Raw genomic sequence first — 17,600 nt, 5'->3', positions numbered from 1 at the left:
CAGGCACAGGGGCTGATGCTGCCCAGCAGAGGCAGGAACACGGCACATAAGAGCCCATGAAGTGCTGTGTGCTGGAGTCTGAGCTTGGACAAAGCCTGCCTGGCTAAGCTGGCTGCTTGGAGCAGAAACAAAGCCAGGCAATGAAGCAGGAAAGACCAGTGTGACACTTGTGCATGGTAGCATAACTGTTGGCAGGCTGAGATTCCATGTGCTGCACATGGGGCTTTAAAACCTGAACCTATTGATACGGTTATTTTTGTCTGTATAGATTTTACTGCAGTAAAATAACCTGTGAGAGTACTTCAGTATGCCATTTAGCAATATGGTTATAATTGTTGCAGAGAGCCTTTTTCATCCTGTGTCTATGGGGAAAGGTATGCTGCAGTGGACACATTTGTAAAGGAATTATTTAATTGCTAGATATGGCACATTTCTTGGATCTTGCTGTGACCTTCAAACAGAAATGGTTAGGCTTGCAAGGGTTCTTAGCTCCTGTGGGAAATATTTTCCTCATCTTCATCCAGCACCAGAGAAAGGGGTATCTGCTGCAAACTTGAGTTAGACTTGAAACAAATCTTAGGGTGTGAAACACATGTGCATGCCTGTGTATGCATGCAATGATGTATCTCTGCCTCTGAAAATGCTGCAGTCATGTGCTGAGTGTCTCTGCAGACATGCAAGTGTTCAAATCAGAGCACCAATTCCATTCACAGTGGCTTAAGCGTTTTCTCCCATTTCTCACTCCTTTTTCTGGCTGCTGTGCTCCACAGTGACAGCTCTTCATTGCCAATCCATGCATTCAGGTAACTGAAGATAATTATGAGGAAAAATTAGGGGTAATTTATTTAATAGCAAAATTTTTTACGTCAGAATTCCCATCCCCCCTTCTATGTGAAAGTGGTGGAGGCCATGTTGTTCAGCACATCTTTAAAGCATTTACCTTTTGAGGGGGGATAAAAATATATTTCCTAAAATGTGACTATTTAAAGAAGACTTTCTAAAGTCATGAGAAGGACAGCAGCTCCATTTCTGCAAGAGCTTCAAAAGAATTTAGCAGCATGTCTGTGGAAGCTTAGCAATACCTGGATTGTAGTTTATAGAGAGGGATGCTGCCAGGCTCAGACTGTGCCCCTTATTCTTCAACCATAAGTAGTGTCATGCTGAGAGAGTGGTCTGTGTGCTGCCCCATGGAGCCCCTGGTGCCTTCCAGACTGACACAGCTGGCCTGATGCAGGTCAGCAGTTCTTCATGGCTGTAATTGCCCTGAAGCTGCCATTTCAATAAATACTCTGGCCATCCTTGATGTCTGCTTCACATACCTCCCTGGAAGTAAAGATGGAAACAGAACAGAGCACAGATGGAAATGGTGGAATCTTACAAATATTTAATATTATGTTGATCTGCCTGGACTGTGCTCCTGACATTACAGGGATGCCTGATATTCTCTGAACTCCAACCCCTTTTCTGGCTTTTTTACACACTCCATGTTCCACCTGGAGATGGACCTGGATCCCAGTAGGCAGATTATGGCATCAGGCTCACTGAAACAGTACTACAGTGCCACTGGAGTTGACTGATCCATGGCTCCTATTTCTGGCCTCCCTTCAGCCTGGAGTTTCTCATGCTTAGTGCCAGGGCTGGAATGTTTTGGAAACTTTTCCATTAATTATCCAAGCTATTTTCAGTGATAGAGCTTCAAAAATAAATATAGTGCTGTGATTTTTAGGAAAGCTAAACATTTCTCATTGCACTCTATTCAAAGCCAGTCTGCTGTACAGGATGCAAATTCCTTTTATAGGATGTGTGAGAAACTGGGTTGGATGTTTTTCACAGGTTATTTCCCAGATTGTTGTGTTTTCACATGAAATTCCTCTGTAGTGGAAGAGAGGAGTTTAATCATTTTGCCAGATGAGCATTTCAGACTGCTTCTCCTTTGCAGCCAAGAGGACTGTTACAAGCACTAACCTGGTAGCTACACTGAGCTGTAAAAGCTTTGAATTTCTATGAGGATTAAATTGCAGATCAGGTCACAGTCAAGGCTATGATGGGATGCCAGTAAAGGAGAGCAAATTGTCCTCTGATCATAATAAAAAGATTTTTATTGTTAATTAATTCTGAGCACCAGGAAAAGTGCTACGTGCTTTACCATGATGGTGGGAAATAAATCTCTGTCCTAGAAAAGATGCAGCAAGGAAGTGAAACAAAAGACTTGGGGTAAGAAAAGAAGATAAGAAAAGTAGGTAGGAGGGAGAGCAAAAAATTTTATCAAGCTCATGAAGTGAATCAGGTTGATTAAGTGTGGATCTTCTAGTTAATAAATTGTATTAATATTACTTAAATATTTATTCTGTTTCTACACTTTTAAAGGGTTATATGAACTTTGAGCATTATCCTGGGCTGTTGATCACTCCTGCCTGATTCTACCATAACTCCACTCCTCACTAAGGCCCACCTTATCTTATGATGACAGACAAGAAGGTTACCTGGTTTAGAGGGGATTAATAGCATCATCTCCCATCCTCAATCCCAGCCAAACACTGAAAGTTTTCCTGGCTCTTATTGTCAAAGCAGATTCCTCTTGCCACTGTTAGCCTTTTAGCAGATGTTTTCTCTTCATACTTGAAGAGCACAAGTGCAATGGGGAACTGTTAATTACAGCTTATAGTAAAGTCTTCTCTGTGCTCTCATTTTCTTTTAAGAAACATGCTCATGAAAGTATGTTAAGATTACAGCGATCTTAGCAACACTTAAGACAATATTTAATTATACAATTTAAAACAACTGAAATCCTGGTTCCCAGGTAACTCTGAGAGATTTGCCTTAACTTGGCTCTGAGTTGCTGCCCTCCACCACCTTACTTGTATTTACATGCTGGCCAGAAACAAGGGCCCAGAAGACATTTCTGTCCTGGTCAGCATATATGACACCCCAGATGCTTTATCTTCTGCTAAATGCAGAACTAATTGGCATCCACCATGTGTACCTATTCTGACTGGGCATCAGAATAAATTAAGCCACTCCAAGGTTTGCATTTTATCTGATTGACTTTTTTATGGTGCCTGAAGCAGTAAAGGCCTGGAGACTACATGAATAGTGTCTAGCTCTAGACAGGGCATGATCAAGACAACCTGGTGCACTTTTGGTGCATCTTGTGGTTTCCCAGTGGTGTCAGAGGACAGGGATGTGGACGGTGATATGCAACCTGAGGCACAGCAATAAGGATTTTCAGAAGCCCACACACCCACACCCATGCCCTCTAACCAGTATAAGAAAGCTTTTTCAGACAAGGAGAATACTTCAGGCAGTGTAGAAATTTGGCCAATCTAGATGAGTCATGAAGAGAACGTTTTTATTTTTCTTTTCAACAGCTGTGTGGTGGAGGATGATGGCACACACTGTCATCTTGGCATTACAGTATGGGTGAACGTATCTCAGAGGTTTTATAAGGGTAAGATCTGGATCTGGATGGAGAGCATGGTGGTGAGATGTCATGGTCAGACTGTCAGAGGTGCCCCTCATCCATTACAGGGCAAGAACCTCAGCTCTTTCTGCCAATTGAAACAAATACTTGCCTTTCTCCCTCTTTTTCTTGAATTGAAATCAGGGATGAGCTGTGAGTCCTCTCTCTTCAATTGTTTTCACCTGCTCCTAGCACCTTCTCCTGACCTGGAAGCAGACCACTTCCCCTGCTTGGGAAAAGATCAGGAGCTTCACCAGAAAGGGTGAGTGTCCAGCCTAGGAGTGGGCCAGGGGTCACTGAATGGCAGCAAGTTCAGAGAAAAACCATCCTAAGATGTCTCACCTCCTTTACACCCTGCTCTGCCCATGCAGGAGGAACTCTCTGAAGAGTGATCTTTTGTGAAAAATCCCTGATCAGGGGACTTCCCTAGATGCTCAGCTCCTGGCTGGCTGTGGGCAAGCAGAGCTGCCTCCCTCTAAGCAAGTCTCCTCATCCCATGTCATCATCACAACATGCTAGTCTCCTTTCTCTCTGGAGCATGACCTGCTTCAGCCCCTGAACTCTAATGCTAATTTTCTTCAAATGTTCTTAGCTAAACTCTGGATGAATTGACTCTGTTTCGAGTCCAGACAGACCTTATGTTCATGTTTCGGATGGCACTTCCTTGCCCAGAGGCCACAAATACAGCAGATCTGATTTCTCAGACTAGAGTAGTGCTAAGAAAAACCTTTTGGTGTTTTCCAGATGTTTCATAGTTGAAAGGTCAGCCATGTTTTAAGTCAGATGACTGCAAAAACATGCACTGTGTCTTGCCATAACTATAAAGCAGCCACACTTCATTTTTTCTGAAGATGGATCTGGATGATGCTTGTCTTTTCCCCTGCAATAACGATCATCTCAATTTTATCTGGGCAATTTGAAACACCAGGTCTGTTCTCCTAGATGATGTGACCTAATCCGTCAGTCAAAGACAAAACTGGCTTCTCAAGAGCACCTTTAAATATTCATGGCCTTAGGAGGTCTCTTAATTTTTTAAGGTGATGATGGTTAGGGCCTTAGTGTTTATAAAAAAAATAAGGTTCTCAAACTCCACACAAAATTCTCCTAGTAGCTGGTTATATTCCTCTTCTTGTTCTGTATCTTTATTATTTGCCAAATGCTTAGTTTATGCCTATCCTAAAAAAAAGCTGCCTGGGTTGTCACAAGGTCCCTTATTCCACTGTACAATGTTTGTCACAAAATGAGAAAAGATTTAACATCTCTATGAGGAGCTGAAAAAGAACAAATGTGGTGATAAGATCCCATAATTCTGCTGTGGGGTTTGAATAGTCTTGATTTGTTTAGTTTATTATATTATGTTTCTCAGGTCACTTCTCTTAGGGCATTTATTGAATTAGTTCATGCTTTTGCAAAGATCAGCACTGAAGTATTTATTATCACTGTTAACATTCACTGTGTGTCTATATTGCCAGTGTGTGGAGGAGAGATCTCCATGCCAGACTGCTTCTGGTATTCTTTTCTCTGCTGGGCTGGTGCTAACATCTGCATGCAGCACTGCAGCTTACAGTATGGCTATACCTGAACTGAACAATTTGTATTGTCAGAGATTCCTGTAGAATATACGGTTAGAATGTCATGATGAGATTGTGGAGCAAAGCTCAGCGGTCAGAGATTAAGTCATTGCAAGTTCTGGCTGCAGAAATTAAACCTTCAGTACCAATAGCTCACACCTGCAAGCTAGTATCCTACAGTGAGGTATCTGGGCCCTGGAGATGAAACATCTCTGCAGAGACACTTTCAAAGCACATGGAAGCCTGGTGCTGTGTAAGTAAATTCACAGCCTTTCTGCTGAAGGTCTTCTCTCCATCAGGTCAGCTGGCTCTAGTGCCCCAGCCAGCACCTCCCAACACTCTTCAGCTCAAATAGGTCCCAAAGCTTAGGCAACATAAATAAAGCACCTCTGCAAATCTGTTTTGTCTGTGCTGAGCTGGATCTGCTGGCATGGTGAGCTGCTCTGCCACCAGCTCTGAGGGTGGGTAACTCGATGCTTTTGCTGTGCCTTTCACTGTGATTGTGGGCTAGAGCAGAGCTTCCCTATCCAAACACTCTGAATGTGTTTCTGCAGAAACAGCCCCTGCTTTCTACTGCTGATTCCTGCAGGGAGAGGGGAGTAAAGACAGCTGCCCCCTAGGAGAAAGACCTCTTACCTGGCTTCTGTCTGGGGCTCTGCTGAAGCTTGCCTGCAGAGCATTCTGCTCATTTCTGACTCTTCCCTACACCCCATCCCTTGAGAGGCAATGGTGATTGCACAGCAGCTTATAGGGTGGGGGGTCAGCACAACAAGAAAATGAATGGCTGCAGTGGAAAAGGGAAGCAGCATGCTTGGAAAAGCAGGAGAAGGCAGTCTGTTTAGTTCAAGTCTTGGGGCAGAGGATTTTCTCCTGTTTCACACAAAAGTCTCCATTGTTGCTTGTGATTTGCTTTTCTGTAGTGAATCCCTCAAAAAAGGTGAGAAAAGACTAAGCAGGAATCAAGCATAGTCTGGTATGATCTGCACAGTGGTGAAAGAGGAGAAACTGTGCTGGCTTTGCTGTCACATGGATATGAACACATTTTACTCCCTGTCTCCCTCTTTTCTGAATCCTTGGTACAGCTCCTCTGCCTCTCTTCATGTCCCTCTGCAGCCCAGGCAGCTGCTGGATCCAAACCCATGCCAGAGAGAAGATGCTCTTTTTCCAGCAAGACAGTGAAAGAGACTGAAAACAGTGGGAGCCCAGCTTCCACAGGATGTGGACTGGGTAGCTTAGACTAATTATGTTTTTGTTGATCCCATGGAAGATTTTGGTTTTCTCTGAAGTGTCTTAAACTTCCCCTTGCCGCTGACTATGACTAGCCAGTCTGGGAAGCTGTGTGTGGTTGACAGGTCATTGGAGAAAGTACCTAGGGGGATGTGAGAGGCTTTCTAACATTTTCTACATGAGGCAAGCAGTGTGCTTTGCAGGGAGGTTGATGTGGAGCCGTGCTGCAGCCCTGGGAGGTGTTGGTCCTAGAAACAGCATTCTGCCCTGCCTGCCATGGAACGAGTCTGATGAATGAATTTTGTACTGTGCTGTATTTAGGAAACAAGCAATGTGCAGGTAAATCTCGAAGGGCAATTTAGCAGGGCAGGTTGCAGTTACACTTAGTCAGGAGGAAAGTAAGGCAAAAAGTTATTTAGAAGCCCTGATGACATTTTCTGTACTGTAATGCAAATATTCTAATCCCCTCATCTGATGCCTTGGAAGCATCCACATTTTCTATCCAGCCTCGTTTTCAGGTGCCTTGGAACAACCTTTGTTTTCTAAACGCTTGTTTTCCCTGTAAGTTTTCTTGGTATCTCCTCCTGCTCTTGCAAACCTTGAAGCCGTAGTTGCACAGCAGCTGCACTGTACATAAAGGTCACAAGCTGCATGCAGGGCTGGACTCAGTGAGCCTTTTACTGCTTTAGCAGTGCCTGTAATGTGAATTGTATAATCCTTGCCTCTCCACTGCCATCCTTATCCTCCTGCAGGGCTTGAAAGGCCTGTGTGGTGCTGGCCCAGGCACCCAGCCTTGTGCCAGTGTGTGTGTTGCAGCGATGGGAGCGGTGCTCGGGCAGCTCCATGGTCAGCCCGACAGCCTTGCTCCCGTCAACCAGCACAGCTCCAGCGGGACATCGGTGGGCTCATCTCCACGGAGCGGGTGCCTAGATCCCGTGTGCCACGGGCTGCCACGGGGTGTTCGCTGTCCGCCTGCCTCAGGGCACGGCTGTGGCGGTACAGACACGGGTCCCAGCGGGGCTGCTGTGCTGCCCCGTCTCCCGGGGCTGAGCACGGCCCCACATCACCGCTCCCCGCCGCGGCCGGCCGGGCCGGGAGGAGGAGGAGGAGGAGCGGGGGGAGGCGCGGAGCCCTCCGCCCCTTGCGGCGGAGCGGGCCGGGCGTTAGGACCGGCGGCGGGGCGGTGCGGGCCGGAGCGGTGCGGGGCGGGGAGCGTTAGGACCCGGCGGCGGCGGGGCGGTGCGGGGCCGGGCCGGAGCGGTGCGGGGCGGGGGAGCCTCCTCCTCCTCTCCTCTTCTTCCTCCCGCAGCCGCCCCTGCCCGTCCAGGCAGCGCTCCCAGGCTCCCCCGGGGCGCTCGCATGAGGAGAGATCAGGGCTAATGCCATCGCCATCCTGACCGTCGCCTGGATCTTGGGCACTTTCTACTACTTATGGCAGGACAGCAAGCCGCGCTCGGCGGCTGCCGGCAGGGTCGGCCGGCGGTAGCGGCGGCCGGGCGGGCAGAGGGCGCCGGCAGGCTGGAGCTGCGCGGGAGGAGAGGACCATCCCCCTGATCGTGAGTGAGGGAGCGCGGCCGGCGCATCCCGGGCTGGCGGCGGGAGGATGCTCGGGGCGGGAGCGCGGCGGGCTGCGCTTCGCCTTCGGGCTGCTTTCTGTTTATTTCAGCATTCGTGCTTGTCACCATGGCAGCCGCTACAATCGGGGAGCGGGGTGGGCACTCTCGGGGGAGCAGAGTAATGCCGTGGGTAAAGTGTTTGCGAGTTGTCTCCGCCGCTCTCAGCTCCTCCGGCTGGGAGTCGGCTGCCCTTGGCCGGGGAAAAAGGCGGGTGAAACAGCTGGAAGGGTTTCGGTTCGCCTTCAGAAGGTGCACACGCACAGATATGTAGACACACGCATGGATGTGATCGCAGTGCTTTCCCGGCAGGAGCAGCTAAGCCATGACCTCTCACAAGCCCTTCCTCCGGCCAGCCGGGCTGCGAGCATCGGCCGGGGGGATGCGAGTGATGTACAGCGGGTACCAGCCTCTGCCCCGGCCCCTCCGCTTGGCTGCCAGACGGGGACCTGGGCGCCTCCTGGGACTTCTGTCTCTTTTAAGCCAGAGGCAGCGGTCTGGTCGGGGCTCAGGCTGGGGTTTGGCAGGGAGATGGCAGGAGCCCCCAGGGCTCCGCTCCTAACCCGAGGAGCGTAGCAGTGCCCTGATGTGCTACTTCAGTTTTGTTGAAAGCCCCACACTCTGCTCTCCTTGGGTATCTGTCCGCTCAGTAGGGAGATAAAATTGAGCTCCTGACTTGAGAATTATGAGGACCCTTCTTCTCTGTCCTGGGGGTGATTTGTCCTCCTTTCAGCCTGTACAATAGCATTAATAAAGCTCTCCCAATTCTAGGCAACTGCTTCATAAAAAATAAATCTGCCCCTGGAGCAAGAAGTGGCCCAGCAATACCATTCCCAGGAGTGATCCGGCTGAAGCTGTTCGGGAACTGCACTGTGTGTCACTCTTTGGCTGGGAATCCATTTGTCAGCTGGTTACGCACACATGGAAGCGAACAAAAGCAGCAGCCTGGTCAGAGTCGGAGCAGGGGCAGGCGCCAGGCCAGGCTGCCTCCTTCCCTCCTTGGCTGCCACTGGGGTTTTTTGGCCTGTGTCTCGCTTTTTTTTTTACCTGTGAAGCAGGGATGGGAAGTGCGTGTGTATAGGTGTTTGGGAAGCCTGTGAATGTTTGGAAAATGCTGTCAGAGCAGTCCCAGCCCTCAGGCAGCAGGGTGGAAACTCTTTAGCTGAGCCCCTTGATCATTTCTTACAGCTGCTGAAACTCAAAAGTTACGGCTGAGGCTCTTCTGTTATTTGCTGCTCACTGGGGCTGGGGGCTGCCAGCAGTTCAGGCTGCTCGGCTTTGGACCCTTTGGAGCAGATTGTGGAAATAAGTAGGATGAGGAGCTCTGTGTGAGTGCTGTTATTGCTGTAGCCTTTTGGGTGCACTGGGAAATGCTCTTAGGCTGGCCAGGGCTGAGTTTAACAAACAGAGGATTTGGAGCACTCCTGCTTTTTGATTCCACCTTAGTGGCAGAGGAAGTTGCCCCTGAGCTTCTGATTTCTCCTGTGAGCTTGAACTGCTCTAGCAGTTTTATTTCTCTGTTCCCCCGCTTATCCCTTCTGGTTTTTTATAGCATTTACTTTACTCCCTCTCAGAAGGCTTGTGAGGTTACATGAATCCATATCATCTGCCAAGCACCTTAAAATCCTTGTGAGGAGGATGCTGTGGCAGTGCCACACGTAGTTATACTGCTGCTGTTTGGAGGGAGCAGTATGTGCTCATGGCTAACAACAAAGCCTCTCCTTACAAGATACAGTGCTGTTCAACAGCCACTCCAAATCTGGTCCTGCTCTCAAAACCGTGTAAATCATTGCAGCTCTGCTCTGTGCCTGAAATCCCTTAGCAAGGAAAAATAATCATCCTTTGCATCTCAAGTCCCTCTGTAACTGGGGTCCCAGCATGTGCCAGCCCTCCCAGCAGGGCTCTCAGTAGCAGCAGCTGAGATGAAGGAGGACCCTCTCCTGATGTACCTGGCAGTGGGGCACGGTGGAAATTTCACATCCTGACCTGCCATGATGTATTTGCATAGAGAAGGGAAACAGGAAGGGTTTGTGGTGTTTGGGCTTTCCCTCGTGCATGCGGGTTTCCCCAGGGTTTGGTGAATTGCCGTGAGAGGCAAGGTGGTAAATGCAGTCTGTGTGCTCCTGTAACTCTGCCGTGCTGTGGCTGTGGGAGCCTAACAGGCTTAGCAGTGATGTGCAGAACGAGCTGCCCCAGCCTTGGCCTCTGCCTGCGCTGCTGGGGCAGAAGCAGGGAAGCAGCTGTGTGTGGGCACGGGGCAGGAAGGCTGGTGGTGGTCTGGGGGCATGGCATCTAGCAGAGTCTGAGCAGTGGAGAGCTGTGTGTGAGCCTGAGGGCAGGTCAGGCCGGGGCAGCAGCTGTGCTGTCCTCAGCGTGCGGCCGGCTTTGTTCCCCAGCACAGCCCTGCACCCTCTCCAGCCAGCATGGGAAATGTGCCAGCTCTATTGCCCTGCTGGAGAAATAACGAACCCAGAGAAGCAGCTGTCCTTTGGCAGTGCAGAGCTCTCAGTCCTGAGTTCATTCCCCTCAAAGTCAGATCATTTGCCTTAATGTATGGTGGTGGTCATGTATAAGGGGAGGCGTGCCTGTGCTCTATGTGCTTCTCCATCCCTTGGCTTTCTGCAGAGCCACTGAGACAAGCTGCCCATTTTGATCCAGTGTCTGGTTTCCTCTGCTCTGCATGAGCGATGGTGTTGGACTTCATGTTTGGGCTCATCTGCAAGTAAGGGTGACTCATGTGACTTATGGGCCTCTGGAAAAATATTTTTTCAGTTTTCTAAAACTGGCTGCTTTTCTGTCTGGGGAAAAAGAAAAATATCTTGTTTTTTGGATGAGTGAGTCCAAGAGTTCTGCTCTTGCATCTATACTATGACATTCAAATCCAGAGAAAGTGAAGGTATATTGCATAAGTTTGAAAACTGAAGTGCTGTCTGGGCTTGTGTTTTTCTTTATTCTCACTTAATGTGAAGAATAAAAATCACCTCAGGTAAACACTGCAGTCAATTGCAAGCCTCAGCTTGAAACTGTTTTTTATTTGTTGACCTCATATTTATTAGCACAATTTTAAACTTAAAATCTGGATGTCTGATTCCTGGAGTCAGCAGGGAAATCTTTGAATATTTAAGCTGAGGGATGGAGCTGTTAGAGATCAGTGTCCCAGAAACAGCTTGTGCATTAATAGTGATCCTACAGGTATCTGCTTTATATATAGAAATCTTGACATGTGGCCTTTCTGCAATAGGCTCTTCACAAACAGGCTTTACAGATGCTTGTAATTGAAAATTCAGGTATTGGGAAATGGCAGGGCTCACTTGGTGACATGACAAGTCCCTGCATGCTTCTCCTTCCACTTACCACACAGTAGAAACACAAGTGAGTACCACACTCTTAAAAATGCGTTTTTTCTCTGGAGCACAGGATAGTTTCCTATCAATTAGAAGGAGCTCTAAGACCTCTGACAGTTGGTTTGTGTGTTTTTGGAGCTTCTTCCGTGGACTCTTTTCTGTCTCTTCTAGACAAAAGGTTGTCTCCCATCTTCAGGAAATTTCCAAAGGCCAGAAGCTGTGCTGTGTGTCTTTGGAAGGGCTTTGGCATCACTCCTGCACTATGTACAGGTGGTTAATTGTTCACCATGTGCTGCATATCTGCTTTAGTGAGGTGCTGATGAGCAGAGCCCAGGGCTCTGTTCTCCCCTGTCTGAAGGCTGCAGCATGGGCAGCTCGCCCAGTGCTCGTGTCCCAGTGCAGAGAGCGGGGCCATTGCTGCAGTGTGGGCAAAGCTCGGTGACAGGGAGGGCTGGTAGGCTGCTTTGAGAGAGAAATGTTTCTGTTGGCTGACTGTGAGCTGAAGGTGGGAGTATTTGCTCCTATTCCCTAGTCAAAAGCAGGATGTGAGGCTGCCCACAGGGTTCTCCAGCTTGCTGACTTCTCTGGGGTGGCAGGGGAGCAGCAACATGCCTGGAAGTTGGAGACAAAAGTATCATTATTTAAATGCTCTGAATTGTGTTAGGCTGCTGCCCTGTTGCTCTTTGGAGCAGGAATGATGCCTCTCATCTTTGTCAGTTGCTCTTTGGAGCCAGGTGTGTTGTCTCTTGTCTTGGTCCTGCCAAGTTTGTGACCTGTGTAGCTGCTCTATGAGCCCACAGGAGCCAGTTTGGCAGAGGAGAGGCCCTGTATTGTAATGCTGGCTCAGGTTGCTGGGCTCAGCCCTCCTGGCTGCTCCCTGCCTTTGTGCTCAGCCATTTAAAAGGAGCACGGGGCAGATGAGATCAAGGAGTCCTTCTTCCTTGTAGCAAAGGGTTTCTAAATGCTCTGCAGACAGCACAGAACTGTGTGTCACCTGCCTGTGGTGAGACAGTGAGCAGGAGACTCCTCTGGGATGCTTTGCTCAGAGCAGGTGGTGTGTGTAGGCAAAGAACAAGTTGGCGAGGAAAGATGTCAATTGTTTAATTCCCACATCTTGTTTAGCCAGAAAATAGGCAGTGGCTGGGCTTTACCAGCTTCTTTGAATTGCCAGATGGGCACTTTTAGCCATGCTTGTATTTGCCACCAGGTAAGACCACCTTGATGGATGCTCTTCAAGCCCTGGAACGTGCTCTGCTGCTTTATTTTTGTGTTGCCTTTGGCTCCTGTGTATGTGAATCCCACGGAGCAGGTGCTGGCATCACCGTGCATTCATGAATGATTTTATTCTCATCCCTTCATCACATTTCCTCTGTGTGCAGCTTCCAGAGGATGCTGTTTTCTACATAACTGGGATAAGCTGCAACTTTCATGCTTTGCTAAATGACACAGTTTTCTAGGGACCTGTGTCCCATGAGGCTCCTGCAAGCGTGTCTGCCTGAAGGCAGCTCTTGTAGCCTCAGGCATGTAACTCTGGAAACTGAGGTGGATCCTAAATAAATAAAAAACCCCAACAAACACAGCCATAGGGGGAACAGCACTATTTCCTTGCATTGGCATATCAGGCTTAATTTCATGACCTGCTGTGCTATGGAGAGAAAAGGCCTAATTGTAGGAGAATAGCTTGTAAGGATAGTGCAGAAGGCAATTTTCCTTAATGAATTACAGCTACACTGATTGCCAAGAAGTGGAGACAGCCTTGCCTGCCCAATGAGAATGGGGGTTATAGAAGAGTGGGGCAGCTGGGCCAGAGTAAATTGCAGATGGAGTATCAGAGTTTGCTGTGCTGTGAGGAGGAAGGGACAGACAAGGTTAGAAGATGCTGTGTGAGGGACAGACAGGGTTAGGTGGCCAGGTAAGGGACAGGTTTGGGTTAGCTGGTTGTGAAGAAGGAAACTTGTAGGCATAAGAGAAGGAGTCAGTGCTATGTAGAGAGAAGTATGTCTGAGAGAAGTCCGTTGAGAGAAAGCATGAGAGGCTTTTATTAAAAGACTGGTGTTGCTGCCAGTTGTGTCTGTCTGGACATAATAACTACACCCAATTTTTAATGAGGTTCCACAGTTCATTCCAGCAGTTTCCTTGCCATTTTAATTATAGCAGGTTGGTCCCCCTTGGGTCTCCTGTCTCTTGGGACAAGGAGCAGACATGGCTGTGTAGGTTTCTTTCTGCTCTTATGCTGAGTGTCTGTGTTTAAGTTTGCATGCATGGAAGGCTCTGTGGTCTCCCCAGGGCTGTGGTGCTGCTGTAAGCCACATCACCATGTCTGCAGCAGCAGGAGCTCGAGGCCAGGAAGGTACAGTGAGCAACCCAGTGAAGTTGCCACATTCAACAGCTCACAAAATGCTCTTGTTTTCTTAAACATCTTCCTTTCAAGTTAAAGGAGAAGTGGAGGAAACTTATTCTAGCAGCCGGCAAAGCAGCTCCTCTCCCTCTGTCTCTGCAGATATCTGAGGTGTTGGAAATGAGATGGAAAAGCTGCAGTGGCCATGGTTTTGCAGGTGAAGGTGCCTCTGCCAGTTGCTGGGTTTGTCTGTGCTGTTCAGCCTGGCCCATTCCACTGCCAAAATCCTGCAACTGCCTGGCTCTTCCCAACACTTGTATGGCATGTGCTCTTCCCAGTTTATATTAGGGTGAGGGACACAGCCCTTGGGGTTTTGTGACAGCCATTCCTGCTGTGGCCAGACGCTTGCAGCACCAATTTTTAAATTTTTTTTTTTGTTTGTTTGTTTTTTGCTTTTTTTTTAAATCTCTAAGGCATCTGTCTTATGGCACAGCACGCAGGGCCTGTACCAGCTCCCTGAGAAAGGATGACTTGGTAACTTTTTTCTAAGGATACTACTGCAGGAGGAAGATTTGGTGACAGCTTGATGGTCTAATATTTTATTTACAGTGTTTATATTTTAAAAATGTGGGAATGGCTGCTGTTTGCCTAAATGGCAGAAAATAATTTTGTATTTAATTTGTCCCAGTGGCCCTTGTGATGCATTAAAAGTAAAATAGAAGAAATTGTTCACAATAGTAACATTAATAATATCCAGTTGGCATCACTGGCCTTAATTGTTAATCAAAATGATGCTGTAGCTGCAGTGAGGTCACCAGGGCTTGAGGAATGTAGTGGTCTGGGCAGCCTGGGACAGCATGTAGAAGTGAGTGGAGGCCCAGTGCAGTGCTCCTGAACATGATTTGTTTTACTAGAGGTTCTCATTAGATCAGTGGGTAAAGCAGTTAGCAGTTTTAGCAAGCTGAAGCATTGTTTAGTATGCTGTTAGATTTTTACATATATAAAACTGTGTTAAGATTTAAAAACTGAAAATTTAGCAGTGTTGCTGGAAGAAGAAAGCTTTGATAGGTATCTCGGGTTGATGTTTGCCATAATGAAACTTAGACCAGACACTCCATCCCAACGCAGGCAGGTTGAGAGTCACTTAAAAGGCAAGGGGAGAAGGTGTTTTCTTTCAGTGGCACTGAACTGAGACCACCTGTTTTGGAGTACTGAAAATCATCTGAGTTATTCCTGTTAGAAAAACACACAGAGCACAAAGGCAATGAAACAGAGGTAAATGTGCTGGGGATGAAGCACATGGGACAGTGGGGGACCCTGGCTCGCCTGTGCCTTGTCTCATATCTGCAGGGCAGGTCCTCCCCAAAGTGGGATCTCTTGCTCTTCCTTGGCTCCCCATAGAATGCCAGCTGGTTGTTCCTATTCCGTGTCACCCCAGTGGGAGTCCCAGTGTGCCAGAGTGCTTTCTCTTCCCTGTTTTGGTTGTGGCTCTAGCCCTATCTGCCACTCCTGCAGTGGGCTTGTGGGCACTCTGGGATTGTCCTGCCAGCTGTCACTGCTGGCTCTGTCCAGTGCCAAGAGCAGAGGCCATGATCCACACCCCACACTGCTGCATTAAGGTAAAGGCTGAACCACAGTGAGACCTGTGGAGTGAGAGTTGAGCTGTCTTATTGACTGAGCTGAACTCATCCTTCTTACAGACTCATCATATGCCTCAGTTTCCCCAAAGCCAGAAATGAAAGTTTTATCTGCTTCACAGGGCTTTTGGGCAACTTGGCTTGCAGGTTTTGTAAAGGGCTGGAGATGAGAGAACTTTAGTGAAATATTTGGTTGAAATCAATCTTTGCATACTCTCTGAACAAGGAATGGGATTAGCAGCAATGTAGCAGGTCAGGGCTGATCTGCTGCAAGAAGGTGTTGGAGGCACAGCATGTGCCTTTAACAATGCTCCATGCACTGAACAATGGAATTTGTTAGAAAAGGCAGTGTATACCTGCTGCTGTATTTTGCTATGTCTTTAGAAGCACATTTTCTTGCAACTAATAAAAGTGATAAAGGACTAGAAGTGGACTGTCTTCTTCAGATTTCCATGTCCCAATTATATTTGGGGCTGTGGAGACAGTAAGATATATGGCAATACAATTAAAACAAAATAAAAAACAAAGTAAAAAAAAGATAGTAGCCTCTTGGGCCCTATCTCTGCAGAGAAATTACCTGTGTTGTGATGTGCTTGAGCATGTGGGTAATGTCTCAGTGTTGGTAGAGACTGGGTTTTTGAAAGGCAGCTGCATGCTCCCCTAGGCTCTGCTTTCTTTTGGCTCCTTCAGGGGCATCATCCCTGCAGAGACCTGCCTCTGCAGTGCCACTGCAGGTCTCAGAGCACTGTTGGTGTCCCTGTGTATCCCCAGGATGTGAATAAAGCTGTTCTGGCTGGTGAGATGATGGTCCTCCTGCCATGGTGAAGCTGGAGGGTTGGCTTTGCAGTTGAGCCTTCAAGGCTGCCATGGTTGGGCTGGGGCAGTGCTCTAACTTCTGATTGATGACATTTGGCTAAACCTGCAGGAAATTATCTGCTTTAACCTCTTGTTTTCAATTCTCCCACTTAACAAATTTTTCATCTTGTAAGCTGTAATATGATCTTTTTGAGGAGGCTTTGTTTAACGGTAGCAGAGAGAGAAAGCACCTGTGCTGAAATCTGTATCAGACATTTTGTGGGCCTGTGTGGGGGAAAAAAAGCTATTTTTCTTGCCTTTATTGTTTTGGATAACTGCCTTGAAACAGCTAGGACTTGGCTGGAAAAGTGCTTCTAACCAATGAAAATGTCTTCAGAGGTTCTCTGAAAAAGTCTTTCTGCAGGACAAAATTGTAAAAATGATGCTTTCCATCTGCTTGCGTGCTGAGTGCCCTGAACAAAGTATTTGGTGCCAGAGAGTGCCATGCCCAGTAATGCCACACTGTAACTTTGGTACCAAGTATGCAGTAAAAAGCATAATGAATAAGGAAGAGTGTATAAGAGCTGCAAGAACCAATGCAGCTCCTTGGGTCAGTCTCTGAGTACAGGAATTTGGTTACAGTGGCAGTGCAAATGGGAGCCATCACATCCACACAGTGAAATTGAAACAATTGTGTGCTTCCTGTGTAGCTCCCTGTAGTCTTTTGAAATTGTAAAAAATAATAGTAAAGTATTGGAGTTAAAAACTGTGAATATTGCAAGTGCTCACTGCCAAGTCCTGGTGCATGTGATCCTGCTGTGTTTCCCAGGTGCTGTAATACACATGCCATTTTTGGTAGATGTTTTTCTTTGTACCTTTCAGTGAGATTTATCCAGATCTGGTGGTGTGGTAGAAACTACTAGCTGCCAGGCTGCTGATGGAGTAGGTTTCTACCCTTCTGAGCTGTCTCCATTTGGCTGAGCTGCCTAAAGACAGGGAACAGGCTCTCACAGTGATCTCTGAGGGGCTGGCAGGAGCACTGACTCACAGGTGGGGGCATAACCCTATTTCTGCCCTAGGGATGCTCAGTTGCCACATCCCTGCTGGTGCTTCAGTTGCCCCCTCCTCTGTCAGGGCAGGCTGGGGTGAGCATAGGGGTGTTTTTCTCATTGCTTGTGTACAGGGTGGTGTTTATACTGAGCTTGAGTTGGCAGCAGGGTGGATGCTCTGCAGTGAGGTAAGCCTTTCAAAAATTCTGTTGGAGCAAATCTGAGTGAACTTGGCATCTGTTTGTCCTCCCTGTGTTTGGGTAGTCTGAGTCTGATTGTGTAGTGCCTTGGAGTGCCAGATTGTTGAGTGGCTCCATGGGACATTTCAGGGCATTTCCAGTCTGTGCTGGGAAAACTGGACCACACTGGCTGGGCATCCCAAAAGAAATTTTGGGAAGGGCTGGGAAATCAACATTCCATCAGGACTAACTGTGAATCTGTCAGGCCAGCAATGGTGAGATGAGGTCAAGTGAGGTGTCTGGCCTTGGGGAAGCTGCTGAAGCACCTATCACAAGCTGCCTTTGGCTGAGTATGAAAGGATTTTAAGTGAGCAGTTGGACTGCTGG

The 17,600-nt window shown here is 47.8% G+C and overlaps 1 protein-coding gene across 2 annotated transcripts in view; it reads left to right on the top strand.

Moving 5' to 3' along the window:
- The first annotated feature begins 7,503 nt into the window (after nucleotides 1–7,503).
- GALNT16 (polypeptide N-acetylgalactosaminyltransferase 16) overlaps nucleotides 7,504–17,600 on the top strand; it is a 71,052-nt gene continuing 60,955 nt past the window's right edge. For both annotated transcript variants that reach the window (XM_079309680.1, XM_079309681.1), the window contains exon 1: nucleotides 7,504–7,814. The gene's annotated coding sequence lies outside the window, so the exon portion shown is untranslated. The remainder of the gene's footprint in view (nucleotides 7,815–17,600) is intronic.

The sequence above is a fragment of the Erithacus rubecula genome, assembly GCF_903797595.1.
Source record: "Erithacus rubecula genome assembly, chromosome: 6".
NCBI lineage: Eukaryota > Metazoa > Chordata > Aves > Passeriformes > Muscicapidae > Erithacus > Erithacus rubecula.
This window is presented reverse-complemented; position numbering and strand designations above follow the sequence as displayed.